The sequence below is a fragment of the Phragmites australis genome, chromosome 4, assembly GCF_958298935.1.
Source record: "Phragmites australis chromosome 4, lpPhrAust1.1, whole genome shotgun sequence".
NCBI lineage: Eukaryota > Viridiplantae > Streptophyta > Magnoliopsida > Poales > Poaceae > Phragmites > Phragmites australis.
Window position 1 is genome coordinate 12756766 of NC_084924.1, and position 12930 is coordinate 12769695.

At 37.2% G+C, this 12930-nt stretch overlaps 2 long non-coding RNA genes across 2 annotated transcripts; both read left to right on the forward strand.

Annotated features, from left to right (window-relative positions):
- Positions 1–452: 452 nt before the first annotated feature.
- Positions 453–1529, forward strand: LOC133914207 (uncharacterized). The gene is made up of 3 exons (XR_009909186.1): positions 453–578; positions 667–732; positions 1161–1529. It is a non-coding gene; the product is annotated as an uncharacterized LOC133914207 (long non-coding RNA).
- Positions 1530–4305: 2776 nt separating this feature from the next.
- LOC133914208 (uncharacterized) lies at positions 4306–6899 on the forward strand. Its single transcript, XR_009909187.1, has 3 exons — positions 4306–4430; positions 6155–6252; positions 6336–6899. It is a non-coding gene; the product is annotated as an uncharacterized LOC133914208 (long non-coding RNA).
- Positions 6900–12930: the final 6031 nt, after the last annotated feature.

Genomic DNA, 12930 nt, shown 5'->3' on the forward strand with positions numbered 1-12930 from the left:
CAGGTAGCATGACTTTATGAAATTTGCTTAGGCCTTAACATTGGTTAACTTTTTTATGCCATGAAGGGAGTCAAGTATGGACCTGGGAAGGCCAATATTCTAAACACTTATTGTTACATGAAGTCAGGCCTTAAAAATTGTGATAGCGAGGGGAATAGTGGTCCGATTGGCAGTGACAAGGCAAAACAAGTTGTTGTAAGTTGCAGAACTTCTATTTAATTTTGAGATTATGTGTGTTTCATTTTCCATTACTAATATCTGTTATTTCTAAGGATGACTACAATGAAGCTATCAAAGATAAGTACCCAGATGATTGTCAACAACGGCCTTTTGATCCTCAAGTCATGTATGACAGCTCTGGTGGCTATCCCCACGGTTGCCTTGCAATAGAAGATGGTGCTCTAAAGAAGGCTAGCATTATTCATGCTGCCAAGGCAAGTCACATAAGTCCATCAAACTCAAGGTCTTACCAGAATCTCTTGAGAAGGTATGAGGAGCAAGTTGCGACTAACCAGAACTTTGTTCAACAAAATGCGGTCTTGACTCGACGTGTGAATCGAAGTGATCGTGTTCTTGAGGTTGTTATTCTGTTTTGGTATGCATTTTTAGTTTCAGAATTGAAGGTCCAAAGATGTGTGCATCATCTTGTTACTTCTTTTCATGCAGATGGTTTGTCGCAAGATTGATATACAGATACCACCTGATGTGCTTGAGGAAGAAGCTAATGATATGGTAAGATCAATATTTGCCCTTTCACTGAAATGCTTACATCTGCTGTAAAGCTCGTGCTGACCTCTTTGTGACACCTTTTGCCCTTTCTAGATTAGTCTCAAAATGAATCCAGGAACACATGCTATGTTTTGAAGTGCACTGAGTATGCTTGCCTCATTGCATATCTGACAGATATGCAGATATGTTGTATGTCTAAAGTAGTCCAATGTAACTTGGTTCAACATGGTCAATAGGTAGATCCTGCATAGTCTCAATTAGCATTGTTAGGCATATTAATTAACATTTTTTTCACTCTAGAAAGAAACTGATGCTTGCAAAGACATTTTACACAACTGACATCAGTTCCGTTGTAAATTTGCATTGTTTCTTCTCCTGCATTCCCATCCGAAATATTAAGCCCTTAAGAGGTTGATCTTTTTTGCATGTAGGGAGGGACTGGACAAGGATCCTCTCACGCTTCAATCAATAATGTGGACAGCAACAGCGATGGTCATTGAATAACCTAGGATGTGGTGTGGAAAATATTTTGTTTCTAGAGATTGGCATGATGGCTGCAAGTATTTGAGACAGCAATAGCTGTTGCAGATCTTGAGATTGGTATGATGGCTGCAAGTATTTTGTGGTGTGGAAAATATTTTGTTCTTTGTACTATGCAATCTAGTAAATGGCTGGAAATGCCATTTGCGCATTGCTCTATCACTTGTATGACTGCCCTTGTGCATTTGCTGTCTTATGTTTAGCCAAACCTCTAATGTAACTTGATGTATCGATTATATGGCTGGAACTTGATGTATGAACATGCCATTGCTATTTTAATGATATGATGTTTGAGGACATTTGAATATGTATACCATATGTTGACTGTTGATTGTGCGGTTGCTATTTCATGAATAATTATTGTTAAATCATTCCAATTTCCTGATAGTTTGGCAGCAGAAGGTTGTCTGCTACTAACCGTCAGGGAAGATATTCCCCTACGGTGTTAGACCGACGGGAAAAGATTTTCATGACAGTGCTAGAACCGTCAGGGACAACTTTCCGTGACAGTGCTAGAACCGACGAGAATAGCTTTCCGTGACAGTGTCACAACCGTCAGGAAAGGCCTTCCGTGACAGTGTTATAACCGACGGGAATTCATTCCGTGACGGTGCCAGAGCCGACGGGAAAGAATTTTCGTGACAGTATCAGAACCGACGGGAAATGATCTCTGGCGGGGAGGGGAAAACCGACGGAGACCATCACCCGTGACAGTTTCTCCCGTCACGAAAATATCCGTGACAGTTTACCGTCACAGATGCCTGCCTTTCCCTGACGTCCGAATCCTGACGGGTCATCCCTAACGGCAACCGTCACGGAAGCCCTTCCGTGATGGTTTCGGGACCTTCCGTGATGGTTTTTCCCGTCAGGAAAAAATGGATCTGGGGTAGTGCTAGCCTAGTCAGCATAATAGTCATGCCATCGGTGTACCGTATACCCTCCTCAGTAACCCCCCCTCTTATAGAACTCGTATACCTAGTCTACAAAACAGTAGCCACCATGTTTGACCAATGATCAAGTCAAACTTTGACTTTGACCTTGTTCCTAAATAAGGGTAAAAAATGGATAGCAGTAATCTAAATTATCCGATATTTATATCTATCAAATTGCGAATGTGGTAAGAAATATCTGCATCTGTTTTTTAAATGCATGTATTCAAATTCATTTGCCAGATCCGGATTCGAATATGGATATCTGAATTACTGCCGAATTTTGATGTCAAAACGGATAGTATATGTATCCGCATCGTCACTCCACGAAAATTTTTCGGCCCGTCACCCGCACGTGACGCATGCGAACTGCGATGGTGCAAGCACGTAGCTTGCAAGCGAAAAGCCTCGCGCGGTCGTGCCATCCACCATGCCACAAAAAGGGAAAAAGCCAAAAATCATAGTGTTAAGGCTCTATTTGTTTCAGCTTATTGCTAGATTCTACTTTTCAGAAGTTAAAAGCTGAAACAAACATGTTGGTTTATTATTAGCTTTTGAAAAACTGAAAAACTAGTTTTTGATGAAATGAACTAATAAAAGCTGATAAGCTAATTGAGAGTAGCTTTTCTAATTTTTTTATACTGAGATGCTAAAAAATTCTCATAAAAAGCAAAAGCTAAAAATCAAAAACCATAAATAGCTTAAAAAACTATTTTTCAACCGAAACTTATAAATTTCAACTAAGACAACAATAACCTCAATATGCCTCGCGGCCCGCTCAACGCGACGCTATTCGGTTATATATTCCCCTTCCCCGGCTCGGCAGCGGCGCCTCCCAATGAGTCATCACTCATCAATTCGTGTTCGTCACTCTCACTCCCATTCTAAATCTAGCAATCTCCCTCCAGCCATCCCACTACCACTCACCCCTAAGCAGGGTTCAAAAATTCGTCGGTAACCAACCAAAATGCGCGATAACCAGTCATCTGGGTCCAGCTCGATTTCAGAAATCGAACAATAACCGAATTTGAATTCAAAAAATTCAAAAAAATAAAAAACATTCAAAAAAATCCTAAAAAACTAGACACAATTCTAAGACCTTCTGTGAAAACAAATTTAAAAAATAATGTCATTTGCATCATATTCTATAGGGAGGAAGTTTGAAAAAATGAAAAAAGTTAAAGCGTGCGGCTCAGTTATTAACTCATGTTAAGGAAAAGCTTAACATGCAAACACATATTTTCTTGTGTCGAACGTATCTTAATAGGATCGTTAAAAAATATTTCACTTTATTTAGAGTTTTATTAATTTCTCTATGATTTTTACAAAGTTCACAAGCATAAAGTGAATATGTTAAGGAACAACACTGTAATGAACTTTTTCATGTCTACTATTATTTTTTCTATGTAAATCATAGTATAAATAAAGTAATAAAAGTGGTTTCACTAATTTTTGAGGTGTGATGGGTTAGTTATGAATTAATCTAATCGCAACATATTTACACAATCCTGCATGTTAAAATAACTAATTCATGAGTTCATGTATTTTTAAAAGACATGGGATCATATAAGAAGACTAACAAAATTAGTTTAATGATTTTTGGATTAGCAAAGAGTAAACTATGAATTTAACTTGTTTTAATAAATACATTTTCTCACAGAAAATTTAAATTTTTTTATGAGTATAAATATTTTTATCATGTAGATCATGTTACAAGGAAACCAACAAAATTTGTTTTACTTGATTTTAAGTTCAGATAAATTAGTTATTGATTTTACAATATTGAGATAATTTTTAGGTTTTTGTTGAACTTTACTGAAAATCAAGAAAACCGCTCGATAAATCAAGAAAACCGAGCGGTTACCGATAAAACCGAGCGGTTACCCACGATACGGAAAATTCGAGAAAACCGCTTGATAAATCGAGAAAATCGCTCGGTAACCAGTCCAATTTCATAAAAAAAATTCAAATTTTAAATTTTATCAAACAAATTTTATTTAAATTTCGAACGGTTATCGTGAATTTTCGGTAACCGCCGGTAACGGTAAGGCTATCGGTAAGTTTGAACCATGCTCCCCCATCCTAGCTCTGCTCCCGAGCTCCGCTCACAGGGGCTACAGTGGCAGGTGGCGGCTCGTCGGCTCCACTCCCATGGCGGCTCGGCGGCTCCTCCTGCTGCGACATTCAAGTCCGCGAAAACGGCGAACCCTCCTGTTGCGAGCCTGCGAAAAGGTTAGACGGTTTGATCCAGTTCATGGCTTGCTAGTGATTTATTTCCCGTCAGATCTAGCACCAATCTTTCTCTCCTTTCTCATTTGCTCTCTAGTTTCAATGAGCAAGTAGAGTGTATTTTCATAGGTTCCTATTTCAGATACGCACTGTTTTTTTCTTCGTCTTTCGTTCTGCTTGCATTGGAGAATAGGGGCAACATGTACTATGATTTGATAGCATCTTTTGCTGTTGAAACCAGTGATCATGAGCATGTGCCATGTTCTTGAGTGGGGCATAATTGCTCAGCACATGCAATTCCAATGCAGATCTAATACCTTGCCCTACCCTAGTGAATGTAAAATCTCTACCCGGACAAGGTACCAATGGAAACATCCTCAAGTGTCCAATTAGTTTGAAAAGTTCCTCTGCTGTATAGGCTGACGTGCTAGTGTTACAAGGTGATTGCGTGGTTATAACTTTATTGACTTCCCCAAAGATTTCTTGAACTTTTTGGTGAAAAGTCTTAAGCTACATCATAGGACAACGAATTTTTAACACTACCGCAATCATTTATCACTGTTGGGGAATAATCTTACGCGCCCCTTCGGATTCTAAGGCGAAGTCTACTGGTGGTTGTTCAATGAAGAATAATCCAGTTGTGTTTCAGGGAGCGCGAGCGAAGCCTCTGGCGGGCCTTCGCATGGAGATCGGAGGTCGACTCACGGTGCCAAGTATCAGTGCAGGCGAAGCCTCAGGTGGGACTTTGGGCGGAGACCGAAGGGTGACTCGGGACGCAGCACCGAGGCTAGTCGAAGGTGCCTTGAGGGCCCGTGTAACGGTCTGGGGTATAATTGTAAATGTGCAAATGTACTCAATGGTACCAAAATACCCTCGAATATGCCGAGAATGTGGCAGTTAGAGAGGCAACACTGTAAATGGCACAGAGTGATTGGGTACGGATTATAAATAGGCCGACAATGTAACTGATGGGACGGAGAACAATTAGTTTACTTATCTCCCCATAAACGCGTGTTGCATCTTGCTACCTTCGGCTCTTTCTCTCTCTCGGCCGAAAGCTTCCCCTAGTTTGGTGACTTCGATTACCAACAATCACCTTGAAGTAATTATATACCTTCATGTGAGTAGTTATCCCTTGAAGTAAATGAATAATTTACTGAAGATTAAACACAAAGGACACTCACAAGAACCAATGATCATTTGTTTGTAGGTTACAAAGTTAATTGCCTCGCCCCACATATTATTATTCACCAAAAGCCAAATGTAGGATCTCAAGAGCAGCTCTTCATGTCCATGTGATATCCAATAGAAGCAGCCACAACCTACACTGCCAGTACCATTCAGATTTCAGAGAGGCTCATGATGACATGACACATGTTTTTATGCGAAAGTTGACTTGCTGGATGAGAAACTATGGTTTCAAGGCCACTTTGATGGCTTATTATTTCTGTTTTGCTATCTTATTACTACTAGCAAGCCTAAAGAACTTTCCAAGTTGCTATCCACTTGCATTTAGTGCAGTATTTGGTATGAGCATATTTGTTTTATGAATACATCTTTTACTCTAATTTGTACTTTCTTTTCATAAATGAAAAATACAATTGCTTGTCACACTCAGTATACTTGAACATACTCTTTTTTTTTATTCCAGTTATGATGTTCAATTGTTCATTATGTTCTATCTCTGCAGCAAGACTAACACTAATATGATAATATCTGATATGAAGTGCCTCTCTAATATCTGATCTTGTGAACTAGGAGCAAAACGACTAGCAAAGAAGATTAGCCATGGTTTCAAAAAGCACAAGGTGCGAAAAATAAGCAGGTATATACATATACACGAATGATTATTAGCTGCTCATGTACAACAATCTGTAACTTTTTCAATATCAAATTTGCTTCTTGCAGACTACAATGCCATCTGCAACTGGAAGTGAGCCAAGTGACGGTGCCAATGTAATTGCAAGTGACAGGGAGACTGGTATAGAAGCTAGTGGCGCAGCTGTTGCTGGGACTCCAGCAGCAAGAGATGCGGCCACCAAAGTTAGAGGTCCAAAGAAGAAAACTTCCAAGGTTTGGAAGTTTTTCACTGAAATTTTTGTTGAAGAAAAGATTGAAGACATGGTTATCAAGAAGCCAATGACAGCACGCAACTACTGTGATGATGTTCTTTGTGCTCAAAATAAGCAAGGTAGCACACGTCTATGGAATCATTACTATGCATTTCATGATGAAGAAAAACAAGGGAAATCTATTATGAAAATGAAATTAATAGGAGCTGATAGTTTAGATGCTTGGAAGTATGATGAGGAAACTACTGTCAGAAAATACTATCTTGCAATTATTATGCATGAATATCCATTCAACTTTTGTGAGCATGAGTATACAAATGATTTCATTAGATCTTTGTGCCCAAAATTTACAATAATGGGCCGTAAGACTGCTAGGACAAGGATAATGGATATTTTTCATCAGGAGAAGAAGAAGCTTTTTGACTATTTTGCCTCTCTTAACTGCCACTTTAGCTGCACAATAGGTCTATGAACTTCTAATCAAAATAAGGGTTATCTATGTGTAACTTGTCACTTCATTGATGATGGCTGGGAGATACACAAACAAATTATAAACTTCATGCATCTTGGAGGAAGGCATACATGTGCTAATTTGAGTGTTGCATATATGCAAAATATGGGCTCATGGAACCTTGATCATAAATTATTTGCATTGACCTTAGATAATGCAGCTTCAAATGATGTTTGTGTGGACACGGTCATTTCTACTCTTAAGAATCATGATTCTCTACACTGTGGTGGCAAGTTCTTTCATGTGTGTTGTGCTGCCCATATTATTAACCTCATTGCTAGGGATGGTGTGAACACAATTTCAATTGGTATTGCAAATATTCATGCATTAGTCCTTATTGTCAAGAGCTCACCTTTACAAGAGGAGTTATTTTTTAAGTAAGTTGTTGATTTGAGAATAGTAGAAAGAGGCCTTTCTTTAGATGTGTTTACTAGATGGAATTCAACCTACTTAATGCTAGTAGATGCCCTTCACTTTAGAAGGGTTTTTCAAAGGCTTATTCTGCTTTATCCTGATAAGTATGGTCCGCACGCTCCTGTAAGAGAAGAATGGGACAAAGCTACTGTCATGTGCAAGTGTTTGGACATCTTTTATGATGCCACTAAACTTCTCTCGGGATCTAATTATCCAACAACAAACCTGTTCTTTTCAGAATTTTGTGAAATTAACCTCAAGATTATTGAGTGGCACAAAAGCAATGACAATTTTATTGTTTCTATGGCAAAATCCATGAAGGAGAAATTTGACAAGTATTGGGAGATAAGCAATGCTGCTCTAGCAGTTGCATGCTTCTTAGATCCTTGGTACAAGATGATGTGGTTGAATATTATTATGGTGAAATGTTGGATGATTACGGATTTAATTATATGTATGAATTCAAAAAAGTTGTGCACAAGCTTTATGACTCTTATGCCTCCTCCATGTATGCCGCTCCTGCAACTAGCCCTATACAACAAATTCAAGCTGGAACTTCTCACTAGAACTTCTCAGTGCTATGTGGACTTAAATGAGGAGCCCAAGAGAAGAAGATTTAGTGCATTTCTAAGGGACAACACTGAAATAGGCCAAGAGCAGTCTGATTTAGAGCAATATTGCAATGAACCATTGTTGAGTTGGAAAGAAGATGATTACTTCGACATTTTGAGCTGATGGAAGATCCATGGTGTAAAGTATCATATCCTTGCTCGAGTTGCAAGGGATGTTTTGGATATTCCTGCATCAACAGTAGCATCTAAATCTGCCTTTAGTGTTGGAGGAAGAGTTGTTCACAAATATCGTAGTCGTTTGTACCCTCAGGTTGTTGAGGCACTGATTTGCACCAAGGATTGGATAAGAGCATCAAGGAAAGGTAAGAAAATAAAATATGCAAATGCATTGGCTCTATATTTGTATGTTAGGTTGAGTGACTTGAGTCACTCTTATGCTAATGTCACCATGTACTTCTGTCTATTTATTTCAGATCAAAGTGGTGTATCTTCAATTCTTGATGGTTTAGCTGGTTTTGGTATAACTGATAAAGTTGAACAAGATGAAGGTATACAAACTGCAACTAGAAAGTTTGAATTGTTAGTGTTAACTGCTCAGATTTATTTATGCATATCATTATTTGTGTTGCAGGTGCTATTGTTGGTCACAACATTATGGATGTGAAAGACAATTAGAGATACATCTCATCATATATGGCTGGTGAAGAATCATTTGGGTTTGTTCTTTCTTTAGGTGGCTCCCTTTTCCATAGAGTTTTGCATGTGTTATGTGTGAATGTGCTATTTTGTTATGTGGTGTGACCTAAAGGAATTCTCTAAATCTATTCAGATTTATTAATACATCTCATCATTGTGTTGCAGGTGCTTGACTGCTTGCAATGCTACTGCCTACTGCTAGTGTCATAGTGTGTTCTGTTTGATTTCAGTTCACTTTAAATTTGTAATGGACACAATTGTGCCATTGCTAGGAGTTCAGTGTTGTAATGTTGTAGTGTGTTCTATTTTAATGGACACAATTGTGATATGGGAGTTCACTTTAATGGTCACCGCATTGTTGTAATGTTGCTTGATTTTATGGCAGGGTGAGCAAGTAGAGTACAAAAATGTCCTGCATCGGGATGGCTCTTTACTGATGTCAGTTTCCTTGGATTAGTTAAAGGTAACTTGCACCTTTCATACTCTTGAACTTTTCTAGAATGTATGTAACTCACCGAAAGAGATTTCGGTGTGGTAATATCGATTTTATAATCCGCACCACGTTAGCTTTAGTACTCCCTACTAAGAATGAATGTTGTAGTAACCAAGCTTTATTGATTAGTCATCTGAATAACCGTGCTCTTTAATGATGAAAGTTTCTTTTATTTGCCAGGCTCCTGAGCTCCTTTATAGGTCTCTTTGATTATCCGACAACTTCTTGGCAATAGCTAGGGAACTTTGATTTTAGTCTCTCGTGACTTGAGCTATTGTTGTATCATACTCTATTTGTCACTTGTGCCTTTACCTATTTTACTAGTTTTAAAAATACTATGTCGATTTTCATCTAAAAAAATTCTACTTTGTCGTGGTCAAATAACTTTCATACAGTGCTTTGCCTGAAATGCATAAAATCCGTTGGCATTTTCCATGATTGAGCACTAGAAATTTCGTTCATCGGGATTAAATTTTAGGATATTCATATCGAGTTGAATTGAGTAAATGTTCGAATGTGGATTGGATTCGAACTATCTGATTCATATTCGTATTCAAGGATATTCGGCTTTGTATTCATATTCGTATTAAAATATGGATATCAATATGAAAAGTGGACTATTCGATTCGTATCTGATCTTATTTCACCCCTAGTCCCAAACCCACATGAGAATGATTCGACCATTTTCTGATTTTTTTCAAAAATAGTAATTAAATTAGAAAATCCTTTTTATAAATTCTAGGGAATATTATGGGTAATATTATCTCATTTTCTATTTTCTGTACTTAATCTTCTGACAAAACATTCGAGGCCTATTACTCCTTCGTTTTAGCTCCAATTTCAACGATTCCTCTACCAAAATTCATACAAATTCAAGACCTATACAAACACATAAGTTTAATATTTTTTGGAGTTCATTTGATTTTTCATTTGAATTTATTTGAATTTGAGTTGTTTTTTATCGTAGTTTTCTCACTTGATGTTAATTTGCATATTTTAGAGGAAGAAGTGTTCGAGGAATAACCCGAGGACCCAAATTACGAGGAAGGACTAGAAGAAGACTTTGACGAAGGCAAGTTCTGCACCCTTTGATCATATTTAACCTATTTTTATAAACACAACATTGTAGAGCCGATTTTAAAGCTATATACATGCATATCTAATTTAATTAATTTAAATGATCGATTATCTATGTCATAACTTGTTAATGCCATGCCTTATTATTGAATTACCTTTATTTCATGAAAATCCTAGAAGGTTCCTAACATCAACTATATTGATTGTTTGGATGACTGACTTGAATTACTTGTATGCTTAGGGCTTTATATTCCTTAATGATGAATCATGTTAATTAATCATAATAACCATGCTTTTGCGAAATGTGTGAAATATAGTGTGTGCTTGGTGGTGTGAGTGGGTTAAAATGAGTGGCATTAATGGAACCAAAAGCGTGATTTGGCAGGGGTGAGTAAGGTACCTCACGGGGGAGGGGTTACCTTTAGATCAAGGTTCACTTTTGTGGTGTTCTTGCTAGGAGATATTTGCGTCAGTTATATAAGGACCAGTTCGTTGTGATATCCAACCTAGCGACCATAGTACAACCACATGCCCCTTTACGAGAAGAACTTGGCATGACCCTGTTAGCTTAGCTCGGTACCCACTCGTAGGGTGGTAGTGGCAATAGGAGCCAGGATAAGACTCGGCCAATTAATTGTGAAGTCTTGTGATTCGGCTAGTAATTCTAAGTGAGCCATGTTTACATAAGCTCTTGGTTGAGTGTCTCGTAAGTGGATATTGTGACGATGTTTGGTGAGTGAGGTGCCCCGTTATGTTAGCTCTGCCATTCCTTGAAGTAGGACTTACTGAGTACCTTATGTACCGACTCTTACTTTTTTGATTTAGATGTAGAACCAGAGGATTACTTCGCTAATGATGATGATGAAGAGTTGAAGAATAAGGTCATGTTCACACCCAAGTTGCCTATAAGCATTATGCTTATTCTTTATTTTGCTGTTGTTGAACTCTTTAATTAGGCCTATCAACCTTCGTTGCAATGAGCTCTATGTTGTAATACCTATGTAGGACTCTGTCTAAGCTATTATATATAATGTGTTCGATGTATAATTATGATGCTATTCTATTGGAATATGCGTATTGGCTACTGATTCAGAGACTGATACAAGATGCACAATAAAACATAACATAATCCCAGAGCGTAGCTATCTAATTAGGAAAAGGTGGGAAAATAAAAGAGAAAATTGCATAAAGTTACTTGCAACTTTAGAGGCTTGTCAAGAGACCTCATACAACTTTTTTTTTGTTGGTCTACCTTTTGCAACTTTCATTTGATGTCAAATACCCCAATAGCATTGTTTGACCGCACGATAGGGTGCTTACGCAACTTCCATAATGACACAGTAGCTTCTAGAATGATTTTTATAGTCTCTTGAACCATTATATTGGATCCACCGCTACGATTTGAACGCTTAAATATGATGCTTATTCATAATTATGTGAACCGAAGAGCCAAAATGATAAAATGCTTGGTTGGTAAAATGGTCCCGAGATATCGAAAGCTATGCTAGATATCACTACGACGTCATAGCAATCCTAGGAAGTCACATGCACATCACATTATGAGGGTGCTTGCGCAACTTCTATAAAATCCAAAAGTAGATAATATACTCGACCGTATTTGCCGAAATAGACAATATATCACCATATTTACAAATTTAGCATGTGTATTCAGCACCTTATTTACAAAAATAGTGAACAGTGTCATATTCAGCACCTCAGATGACTTATACAACCCACCTCTCAGTCAACTCCGGTGCCATGAACAGTAGTCATGTTGATTAAATTTCGTTTCCACTCTCCTTCAAAACGGTGGTCTTTTGTTACTCCAAAAATTTTAAATTTTTTTTACGTGTTCCATAATCCATGTACAACCCATTTTAATTGGATTCACCTAAAAATCCTTTGTGTATTTTAAACTAAAATTCTAAAAAATGCTATTTTTATAACTTCTAGCAATTGTTAGTGCTTCAAATAAATTCCCAACAATCTAGGAAAATTCATTAATATTCTTCTTATGTGATGGATTAATTTCTAAAATTATTTTTAGCCCTAGGTTATATGATAAAAAATGAGTTCCTTTGTAATACTCTATTATATGCATTTTTATCATTTCATGTGATATTTTTCTTTTAATTCAATTTGAATTCAAACAAAACTTAACTATCTCATTATTTTTACCCTGTTGATATGCTAACCTTTTAACTATATTTTTGAAGAACGGTGGGCGAGCTGGCGCGTCTCTTGAACTATCTCATTATTTTTATCCCCTAGTTTGCACCGTTCAAGAGACGTGCCAGCTTGCCCACCGTTCTTCAGAAATGTAGTTAAAATGTTAGCATGTCAATGGGAAAAAAATAATGAGATAGTTGAATTTTGTTTGAATTCAAATTGAATTAAAAGAAGAATATCACATGAAATGATAAAAATATATATAAATGGAGTATTACAAAGGAACTCATTTTTTTATCATATTACCTAGGTCTGAAAATAATTTTAGAAATTAGTCAATCACATAATAAGAATATTAGTGAATTTTCCTAGATTTTTGGGAATTTATTTGAGGCACTAACAATTGTTAGAAGTTATAAAAGTAGCCTTTTTTTTAAGAATTTTAGTTTAAAATATACAAAGGATTTTTAAAAGAATCCAATTAAAATTGGTTGCCCAT